General features: G+C 39.2%; 1 protein-coding gene and 1 pseudogene across 1 annotated transcript in view; one reads left to right on the top strand and one right to left on the bottom strand.

The window, feature by feature from the left end:
• The window catches only part of PPP2R2B (protein phosphatase 2 regulatory subunit Bbeta), a 411,123-nt gene that overhangs the window by 170,468 nt on the left and 229,111 nt on the right, over positions 1 to 11,544 (top strand). The gene's annotated exons all lie outside the window — the stretch shown is intronic.
• LOC111744413 lies at positions 1,226 to 1,332 on the bottom strand (annotated as a pseudogene).

Below are 11,544 nucleotides of genomic sequence, written 5' to 3'. Positions count from 1 at the left end.
CAGATGAAAGCACCTATGGAAATAAAGGTATTAGTATTATTATTTATACCTACTATTCTTAATAAAGTAGCAATGTGGAAGTATTGAATAGTTCCAAATGCTTAAAAGTTGTTCTGTGGGACCCAAACCAATTCACATTTAAAAAAGAAAGTACAGGTAGGAACCATTTTTGACTTACAGTTTTAAGAACCAAGAACACATTTAGATGAAACATGTTGGTATACGGCAATGCAAATTGTGGCTGATTATAAAATGACCAGGAGAGAGGGAGAGTAGGCTAGACAAGAGCAGCCCCTGCATTATAGATGCCGGAGAAGTATGTACAATAAGTTAGTGGACCAGACTTATACATTAACTGCTTTAACGAAAAAAAAGGTGGGGGTGGTGGTTAGGACACAAAGAAAAAGACGATATGGGCTTCCCACTTCGTGTTTCATGAAGAATGAAGGGTCTTACTAAATGAGTAAATTTGAATCAGAAAGCAGATCTAGACATTTCTATGTAGGTAAAACAGCAACTTTCCACCCACATTAAATGTTTGGGAGCCTTTCAATATGACCCTTAAGTAATCCCACCTGATTTAGATGAGGTGGCATGATTTCTGCTAGCTTGTTAAAATTCATTTCCTGAAGCTGTGTGGTGAGCTATTTAGCTTTATAGCCTATACATTTGGCTGTTGCTTTGGGCCCTGGAAAATAAAATTTAGTACAAAAGAACTATAGATTTTTATTTTAAAATCATCAGAGAGTCTCCCTTGAGGTGGAGTTTGTAACAGAGGTAGGTAAAAACTCGGAGACACGTCAAAGAGTAAGACATTCAGAAGAGAAGGGCTTATTTTAAAAGGAATGGGGAAAGGAACATTTCTAAAGGAATATTTATTACAGGGAAATGAAATTTAAAAAGTAGTCAAAGATTTAAAGGAAGAAAACAAAGAACAGGTGTATGTATGTCTTTCTGTAAATGTATGCGTATATATGTTTATTCTCTATCAGCCTATGGATGAGGATGTGTCAGACGTCGATGTCCCAAGAGAACTATGCAACTTTTATACGTATATAGATTCCACATAGGTTATGTCTCAAAGTGCTTTTTATATAAGATGAGAGAGTAGAGTTTGTTTTTATTTTTATTTATTTATTTTTTTAGGCGAGGCAACCCTTGGTTGACCTCACAGATTGCAAGGACCTTGTCAGCTTATAATCCCTTATTTTCTTTTTATTTTTTATGCCTACAGCACCTAGTCTTCCTATCCAAGTACTAACCAGGCCAAACCCTGTTTAGCTTCCGAGATCAGACGGGATCGGGCTTGTTCAGGGCGGCATGGCCGTAGATGGGTTTGTTTTTAAATAATACCTTGGGGAGTTTGTGATGTGAGGTGGAGTTCATCCCTTGCTATGGAAAATTTTACATTTTTCTGCCTGACCCATTTTAAAAAAGAGTTTCTATCTGTCATAATTCCAATGTCCCTTTCTTTCATTTCCCCCAGTCGAATAACATTTTTAATGCATTCTAGTATGGTGTTGACTGGGGGCCTGAGTTTTATTTGATTTGCCCTCAATGATGCTACTTTAATGAGAGCGGACTAGATAGACTTTGGATGGATTTCCCTGGAACTTCCAACTTTTATGCCCTCTGTATCTCCAGGAAGTGGGGGGAGAGGGGAAGGATTGAAGTACTTTGTTATTTGGTCATGTTTCTCTGGTCTATGTCATGTCAGACTCAAAATTCTCAAAAGTACAAAAGCTGTAAGTGAGAAAGAGACAGTTCAGAGTCAGAATTTTAAGAGCCCGCTGTGAGAAAGAATGGCAAGGATGAATGCCTGCTTTTCTCCATGCTTCATCAAGTGCAAATGTTTCTGAAACATCCTTTCAAAGTACAAAGAAGGTGTCCCTTTTAAGATGCTAAGGGCTTGGGAACTATTTCAGCATTGTGCATGATTTCATGAGTAAGTGTGAGGTATAAAATGAGTGTGTGTGTTAACATAGTGTGAGTGTCACTTCGAGGCATTATTTTCACAAGTTAAGCTACTTTTCAGAAACGGGATGCATGAGAAATTGATTAAGATTGCCTTGAGTTTTCAACATGAGGCTAAGATTATAAGTTTGAAGCCATGTATGACTATCTCTGATTTTCCAAAAGTGTTCCAGTAAGAAATAATACTTTGATATGTGGCTTCAGATTGGTATGAAAGAAGTCTGTCATCCATCTTTTATTAAGTATTTATTGAGCACTTACTGTGTGCCCGATACTGTGCTCTGCATTGGGGATGGAAAGGTGTGAAACATAGACCTGATCTCTTTTGTTAAGAAACTCAGGGCCTCGTGCGGGACACAGACAGGAAAACAGGCAATTATAATGTAGTAGAGAAGTTCTGTGATGGGGAAAGTACAAGGGATTGTGAGATGTCAGAGGCCTCAGAAGGGCTCATGAAGGAGATGGCTAAGCTGAGACCTGGATGAGGAGGAGGATTCAGGTACATAGCGGAAGAATGAAAGTGTTCCAGGTAGGGAGAATGGTATGGTCAGAAGATAATGGCTTAATCCTACCTGAGTTATTTAGTAGACCGATGACTTCAGGAAAAAGTCTATCTTGGAGATTGAGTTTCCTTATCTTCCTGAGGGGGACGGTGGTGATGATGATGGCAAAGACAGTGGCCCTGGTGGGTGGTGGTGGTCTTGGAGGAGGAGAAAGAGATAAACAATAGCAGTTAAGATTTCTCGAGCACTTATTATATGCCATGTTTAAGTATATTAAGCACCTTCCATGCATTCATTACGATTTGAGTTTTACAATAATCTTGCAAGGCAGGTTCCATTATTATCTCCGTTTTACAGTGAAGTTTAGAAAGGCTAAGTAACTTGCTTGAGGTCAGCCTGCTAGTAAGTGAAAAAGCCAGGATATGAAAACAAGTTGACTCTAGAGCCTGCCTTTTCCTCCACTGCTACACTGTGTATAATCTAACTTTTTCGTAGGGCTCATATAAAGATGAGTGGGAGAACGCATTTGAAAGAGCTTTTTAAACTGCACAGAGCTTTGTATTGTCATGATGCATGTCGAGCTGAGGCATGACTCATGGGCGGGAGACCGAGCCTAGAATAGAAGTGAAAATGAGTTCAGCGATATACAGGCGGCCGTTACTTGCCTTGTTAGCAATTCCTCTTAATTCTGTGGCCACAGCATGTTAGTAGTCAAAAGTGGCATTCCCTGGGGCAAATGTTTTTGTAGCAACCGAACGTTAGATGAGATAGACCATGGATTTGCTCCCAAATGGCAACTGCTATGTTACAAAGTCCTCAAACATTGCTAAAATCGTTCATCTCTGTTAATCACTCCGTAACTGCTCGGCACAAAATGAAACAGAGACTTGGCAATTATCCAATTCTTTTCAAGAATCTTGGCTTCTGCTACGGATAATCCAGAGCCCCAAAGAGACTTTTTAAAATTCTGGATTACCCAGTTGACCTCTACATTTCGATATTCTCTATCCTGCCTCCACATTTTTACCAAATAAACTCTGTTCCTGTCACCTTGGTATTTCTGACAATCCCCAATGCGCTTCCTGCATTTATCTGCACTCTTATCAGCCATCGCGTTGTGCATCTAGGACTGTCTTTGCTAGTATCACATAAGCAGGTTTGTGGTATTGGCCAATGCATTGGGAGTCATTGAGAATAATCAAGAATTTGCGGGGAGAGGCGACTGCATACTCTTTGGGCACAGAGCGCATGTCTTCCCTACAAAGGGAATGAATGGCTGGTTCGACAAGAAAGAGATCAACAATGAACCAAAATAATGAATTCTTCTGCATCATAGTTTAATTCTAGAGGCTAATTGTTAGTTTAAGTCCCTCTTGAGGCCCGATAAGGGGTAGAGGGGGTTCCCTTTGCAAGCTTGATTGAGCTAGTGTGAAAGGCAAGACTGTGTAATTCAGATATACCAGTGAAATGCAAATAGTTTCGTGTATTAATGGTCACTAATGACCTGTAATCAAGCTATGATTTGTTAGGTTTAAAACAAAGACACAATTAGTTTATTTGTTCAGGAGTGTAAACAATCTGCTGATTGTTCTTCTCCACTGGAGACGGTAGGCTGGAGCATTAGTCTTGAGCTGTGACACCTCAGGGCCGCTGTTGTCAGTTCCTGAGATTCTCCCAGCTTCCTACTCAGCCCTCATAAGTCTCTGGTCTTCATCAGAAAGGGATGAGAGGATACTATTCTTAGTGCCCTTTCTCTGTGGCTTTTGCTCCTGATAAGCAAGCCACTTCAATTTTAATTTTTCTCTTTCCACTCCGCTCCTACTTTTCAACTGGCTAATTTTCCTAAAGTATCACCATTCATTCAGCAAATATTTAAAACATAATTACCGAGGGCCAGTTATGCTCCAAACACTATCCTAGGCCTTAATGTTTATAAGGGTTATCAAGTAAGTCTTGACTCAATATTTGCAAAATTATACCCTCTCCACAGATGTCTTTAAGATGTTCTGTACCACTAACTACTACTTGCATTACTTGCTACGAAAACCAAATGAAAAATCTCTTGGCATGGAACAGATGCTCTGTTGAGATATACATCTTAGAGAGCAAGGCACTTAGATCCTTCGAGGTACATCAGAACCAGCAATAGAGATTTTAGAGGGATTATAGTAACTCCTTAGGAAATATATACCCGTGTATTGCCTACTCTTTTATTTAATTTGAGGAAGTGAATACATTTAAATCCTTCTGGGAGACCATGACATTAGGATATAAAATCCTTTAATTCTTCATCACAGTGAAAACACTGTGATCTATTTGACACTGCAGAGCAAAAATGATACAGGTGATCCTGGTGAAGCATGCAGATCACTTAAGCTCATGGTGAAATAATGCGCATGATCTCGCTCTCATAGAACATGACTTCTTTCCTTCTCAGTGCTAATTGCACACTATTCTGAAATTCACTAATCTGAAATGGCTATCAGTCTGTGTTGGCTTTCTCCTCTACTTGAAGGTAAGCACCTTGTGTCTCTTGCTCAGCATGTATCCCAGAGTCTAACACAGTGCTTGGCTGTAATATGCTCAGTAAATATGTGTTGAGTGAAATCCAGGCACAATGATTAGAGCTTGGAAACCAATAGTAGCATTTGAGAAGTCGTGAAGTAAAGCAAAATTACTTGATAGCAGTTATCTTAAGGATTAGACGAGTAGATGATCAGCACCATAGCTGACTTCTGGATAGGTGTTTTCATGTCATACAATATTCATTTCATTATATTAATGACCCATATAATAAAGGGACCTTCTGTTTCTTTGGAAACTATAATGCCTAGCAGTGATATATCCTCTACTGATCATAAGAGTGACCAATCAAATGCGTGAAATGATATATTCTTCATAATCCAAAGAACTCGAATGTTCAGGAAAGGCTTGACAATAGTGTGGGTGGATAGTGTGATCATTTTTTCATTCAATTAGTGAATAGATATTTATTGGGCACTTATTGGGTGCCAGGCATGGGGTTAGGTACCAGGAATGGAGTCACAAGGCCCTCTGGGGAAATACATTCATCAAAGAATAACAAAGATAAATGTACGATTGAAACTGTGACAAGCACTGTAAAGGCAGAGCATGTGGTGCTGTGGGAATGTGCAATAAGAGGGTTGGATCTGAGAAGGCAAAGTTTCCTTGATGAAGGGGTGATTGGGCCAAGCCATGGTAGGAGGAGATGGAAGGTTGACCCAGGCAGAGAGAACTGCAAGTACAAGGGCCCTACAGTAGAAGCAGTAGAGAGAGAGCGTATTCAGAGAAGGAAACGGTGACCCGCGTGGCCGAGTTCCCACAGGGTGGGCATTAGAGACAAGCCACATTTTGTAAAACCTTCAGCGTATATGAGGCCCTTATTGCTTTTCATCCTAGGAGAAAAGGGAAACTTAAAATGTTTCAATGTGAGGAAGGTGGCGGGCAGCGACCAAATTTGTTTTCCAAAAAGATCGTTCTGGCTGCAGTGTAAAGAACGGACTGGAAACAATCCAGAATAAATTTCAGGTGACAAGTGATTTGTTCATAGGGAACTGACACAGAGTCGAGATAACACGTGCCCGTGTGAGGCAGTCCCCGTATAAAGCATGTACCCTTCCCAGAGATTCAAGATGAGCTCCTCTGTGGTATAATAGAGACCTCTTCAAATTTCCTCTGTGTCATACACACACACTTACCCACACATAAATTAGCATCATTAATGCAGAGTGTCACGTTCGAGCCCGGTTTTCCTTCCAGCCGATGCATCACTTTAGCACCTTTCCCTTTGTGCTATACCCTTTGCCTTCAAAGGCTGCTCTCAGGTCTTATTTTTCTTCCCAGAAGTGTGAGATTGGTTTTTCTGCTGTGCTATTAGAGCGATCCCCCCACTTAGAGTCTAATCTGCCACGGCCTCGTGCCTATTTGTCAGGAATTTCAAGAATACATTAAGACGTTGTACAGGGTGGAAGCTCTATTTTGACAATGATTGTGCCTATTATCTATTTTAATAAATGTAAATTGCTGTGGAGAAACAAACCATTTGATGCCACTCGAATCCTTTTCAGGAAAGCCCAAATCCTTTTTGTGTGTGGCTTAGATGTATTACTGTCATTTTCCCTTCACAGAGTTGCATAAACACACTTAAATCAGACCTTTGTTAGGGCACCCTCTTGTACTGTTGCCCTAATAAACTGTTGTGATTTTAGTCTTGGAAATCCATATTTGGTAACATTTGCAAATTTAGCTGTAGTCCCTTCTAGAATTAAAATTATTGGGTAAACTCAACAGTAAGTCAACCCGTGCATTTTATGTGCCAAGCACTATATTTGGGATACAGCACTGAATAAGGCCCTAATGCTGCCTTTTAGCCGTTAACGGTCATTTCTCAGTATTTGAGTGGGAATTCACAGGTAAGCAAGGGCCGGAGGTTAAAATGATCCATGCGGTAATGAATTAAAGTTGAAGACTTCAGTAAGAACTCCTGCTTAACTTGGTAGAAACCCACGTGATCATATATAGAAATATTTATAAGTATGTGTATATAATGGGTTTGCATACATGCAGATATTTCTTTTTAGCTTTCCACTTGCTGGAGAGAGCTTTTTAAAACAAGTCAGTCAACATTTCTGCTTTAACACATGCACGTGGGAAACCAACTTTAGTGTATGTACTCAAATTGCTTATTTCTTTCTCTCAATAAATATTTACCTAGTGCCCACTATATGGTAGTTGAAGATCTGCTCTGTCAGCACTGGCTATGGTTTACACACTGGAGTTCTAACTGTAAGTTGACCCCATCCCGTGCCTGTCCTCACAGAGCTTACAAGTTTGTGGAGGAGATATACAAAAACAAAACAAAGGCCAGTAAACGACACGATCATAAATTATGCTGTGATGAAAACAAATGAGGGGTTGAGACATCGGATAACCATGGTGGGATGGCTTTAGATAATCTCAGTTGAGTTGACATAAACTGAGAGATAAAGGATGAAAACGAGGCAACCACACAAAGAATTGAAGAAAGAATAGATCAGAAAAAGGAAATAGTATATGCAAGAGCCCTGATGCTTGGGGCAGGTTGAAGGAATCAAAGGAAAATGAATGTGTTTGAAGGTTGGTGAAGGGAGGAGAGAGTGGCATGGTGTGAGTCTGTAGAGGTGGCAGAGGTCAGATCTCATGAGACTTTGTAAGGATTGGGAATATTATTCTAACTAAAGGGTTTTAGGGAAAGGGACTTGTTGATTATGAAGATTGCCCTAATCTCGAATCACTGTGTATAGGCTAAAGGTCAAAAGTCAAGTGAAAGATGGAAGAAAGTTTGCTCTGCCACCTCGCAAGGGTATTAATGAAAGATGGAATAAGGGATGTGAAAGTTCTGTGAAAACTATGGAATCTATAGATGCAAAATGTTGGGAAGAAAGTAGGTGCTAAACCCAGTTGACTTTTTGTTAATCTCTTCTTTAATGAAATTGGCATGTTTTCCATGTCCAGAGTGCTTTGTGACTGGCATCTCAAATTTATTTCCAAAAATTCAGTTGCCCAGAGTGGAGCTAGGTGTGCAGGTCTCCTGCTCTGCCTGTGGTTTCAGGATTTCCAGGTGAGTGGTTGGTTGTTCTTGACATGAGTACTCATAGGCAAATAGTGACATCTTGCTGGGGGTCCTGCCAGCAGAGAAAGAGCATGAATCCAAGAAGGCCAGGGAAAAAAAGATGACCTTTTATTTGTCTGGAATTTTGGAAAATCTCAATAACTTTTTGAAATTATTTCATGGTCGTGACAACTCTGGAAAATAGACAAAACAAGCGAAATCACCTCCAAATTATAGAACGTGGCCAAAATGGACAATGAAATTATATCTTCTAACTCATACTTTTTTCTCTCATGTGAGAAAACACCAGTGACTTTTCTGATCCTACTCCAATCCATTACGAGGGCCCTTCAGGAATATATAAAATAGGATCTGAGCTCATTGGGAATACATTTCCCTTGAGATTATTTGAAACCTAAACTCCTGTAGTCTATTCCTGCTGAGAGAGGAGAGGGTAAGGCAGTTTTATAATTTCTCTTACTAATAAAGCGAGTCAATTGCAAGACCCAAAGTAACTGGGTTTATATCCTAATATGGTAGGAGACTACCAAGTGTCATTAGATAGCTAATACGAAAATGATGAAATCAAGACCCAGGTTGGTCATTCGGAGTCTATGACACCTGGATTTTTTTAAGCATTAAGACAAAAAAAAAAAATCTGCATTTAAAATTATTTTAATCCAGTTTACTAACTGAGAGTCTAGGAGCCAGCCCTTCCAACAGTTAGTACTTAGTTGTTATTAGCAGATAAGAAACACTGAAATATTTTTCTCAATGTGTCATTTTTTTCTTTTCTTTGAGTTATAGTTGGAGTGTAGCCATTTGGAAATGATATAAATAGCAAATTGACCCTAGCAGATTTAAAATACAGATTCTTAAACCTTTTCTTTGGTGGGGGAGTTGGGGGAGGGAGGGGCGAGGAGAGTTGGGAGGCTTCATGAAGCCCTTGGAAAATTTTATGAAAACTAAGGCTCCTCCCCACAGTGGAAAAAAATGCTAAGAAAGATAAACATAATGGTCGTACAATTTCAGAGAGATCATAGGTTCCCATGAAGTTCATCCCTCAGTGACTGATCAAGCATTTCTAATCTAGAAGACTGAAGAAAGTCGTCAGGGTAAACAGATGTGCGGGACACAACTAAGGCATGAATACGCAGTGCTTTAAGGGAAGGGTACTATATTCCGTGCCAAGAATGGAGTGTGGTGGTTCTGGCTTCGGAATGATGCGGCTGGGGAATATGGACAAAGCCCCGTCTCAGGATTCACCGAAGAAGCTTGTCCAGTCCAAATAGGTTTAGAATTTTAAAATCTTCCTAATATCAAACCTCTTCATTACTAGATGGATCTGACTTCGCTTCAGGTAGTAGGAGGGACTGCATCAGCTATCTGGGTTGTGATTATTTCTTGCCCATAGGGAAGTTGGGAGATTCTCAGAATTAAGAAAATGCAAAAAGTGCATTTAACTCAAACTTTTCTTCTTTTTTTCCCCTTTTTTTTTTTTTTTAGCAGAGTCAGTTAGATTTAATAGCTCCTTTAAAAATGCTACAGTGACATATAAAACATTATCTTTTACCCGAGAGTAGTTAATGCTGCCTTTTGGATGAGATGGAACTCAGGTAGAATTTGTACTAGTGAACAGTTAAGGAATTGAGAGAGGATTATATGCATTCAGAGAGAGCAGACATTATTACAGCTAATTTCTCCTTGGAGATTTGGTGCTTTAGACCTTTATGTACAGGGAGAATAGAAGACCTTCAGTAGTCTTTACTAACCTTCAAAAGCCTTAGCTCAAATTCCACTTTTTTTCCCAGAAAGCCTTCTTGACTATGTCATCTTTTCTGAATCCCTGTATTAGAGACTTCAGTTCATCCTTTAATGCTTGGTACAGTAGCATATTGGCCATTATTATTTAATGCATGTTTGTCTTCTTTCTTTTCCTGGCCGTGGCCTCCCTGAGGGCTGACATTACGTTGCCCCCACTAGAGAGTAAGCTTTATCCAGTCAGGGACATATTTGTTTCTCTTATTACTAATCCCACCACAATGTCTCACACATTACAGGCAATCAATAGATAATTTTAAATGAGCAGTTCTAATATTTCAGCATCATTTATAGCTCTGATTTTTATGCTACATATACCATACCTGCTGGTAATTGACAAGAAAAGCAATTTATTTTTGTCTTGTGCAAAATCAAGTTGGAGTCAAAGTAGGACAATTGGAAGTGTTAGTATCTGAGACTGAATTTTAGTATCTGGTTGTCAGAGTTGATGGACCTCCCCAAAAAACTGGGGTATTTGGCAAGTGTCTAGATTTATGGAACCATCTGTTGATTTTATTTTTAGTTCTGTACTAGAGCTGTACTTTTAAATCACAAGTTAACTCAGGAGAGATTAATTTGGTTATTCTGAAGACAAAAACTAAGATTTGTTAAGCAATGATTATGTGCTAGGCACTGAGCTTTATAATTTTATACATATTATCTCATTTAATTACTATAAGAGACCTGCAATTAGTAATGTACATCCTTCTTTTAGATATAAAAACAGGTTCAGAGAGTAAGTTACGTTAAGCTCTGTTACAGCCAAGTGCCTGGCACTGAGTAGTCATTCAATTAAATATTTGTTGAATTAAGTTTGTCCAAGGGTACTCAATCAGGCAGCAATTGATCAAGGCTAAGTTTGAACCTGAAGCTGTTGGTACTTGAAACCCATCCTCTTTTCACTACCACTTCACCTCTAAATAGACATTCATGTAGAGAAAAACAGTACCAACATTATTAGCTTTTCATTTTAGCTCTTTGCTCTTTCAGCTCAGGCTACACAAGACTCAAGTTTTCAACATTTGGCCCCAAACATCATTTTCCTCTGTCTGTGCTATTTGCTCAGAGATGATGCTAAAGATAAACTTGACTTCCTGGCAACAACTCAGAACAATTGTGTTAGAACACGCTCTTCCCGATACCCTAAGGAAGCAAAAATAAACATTTGGGAAGAAAGGGTGAATAAAGTTGCAGAAATGACGGCACTATTTGCATTTTATTCCCTTTCTTCTCTCTCCTCCCCACTGGTACGGGGGCTAGTGTCTGTCGAAACACAGCGAAGAACTTAGAAAATTAGAACTTTATCATATTTTATCATTCTGGCTTGCGCTTTTTTTAAATTAAAGTATAGCTGGCATACAATATATTAGCTTCAGGTATACGATATTTATATACTTTACGATGTGATCACTGCACTGTCTTGTACAAACAAAACAAAAACAGACTCATAGAAACAGGGAACAAAGTAATACAGACTTATTTTTAATGGAATCCTGGCTCTCCAAGTTGCTTGTGACTATTTAGCTTGGTCAGCAGATGTAATAAATTTTTTTCCTAAGCTATAGTAAAAATGAGGAAATATAAGTTTTATAGGGACAAGGTCTAGTTTTTACACTTACCTCCCAGCTGACGCAA

Source organism: Pteropus vampyrus, unplaced genomic scaffold (assembly GCF_000151845.1).
Source record: "Pteropus vampyrus isolate Shadow unplaced genomic scaffold, Pvam_2.0 Scaffold134, whole genome shotgun sequence".
NCBI classification, from domain to species: domain Eukaryota; kingdom Metazoa; phylum Chordata; class Mammalia; order Chiroptera; family Pteropodidae; genus Pteropus; species Pteropus vampyrus.
This window is presented reverse-complemented; position numbering and strand designations above follow the sequence as displayed.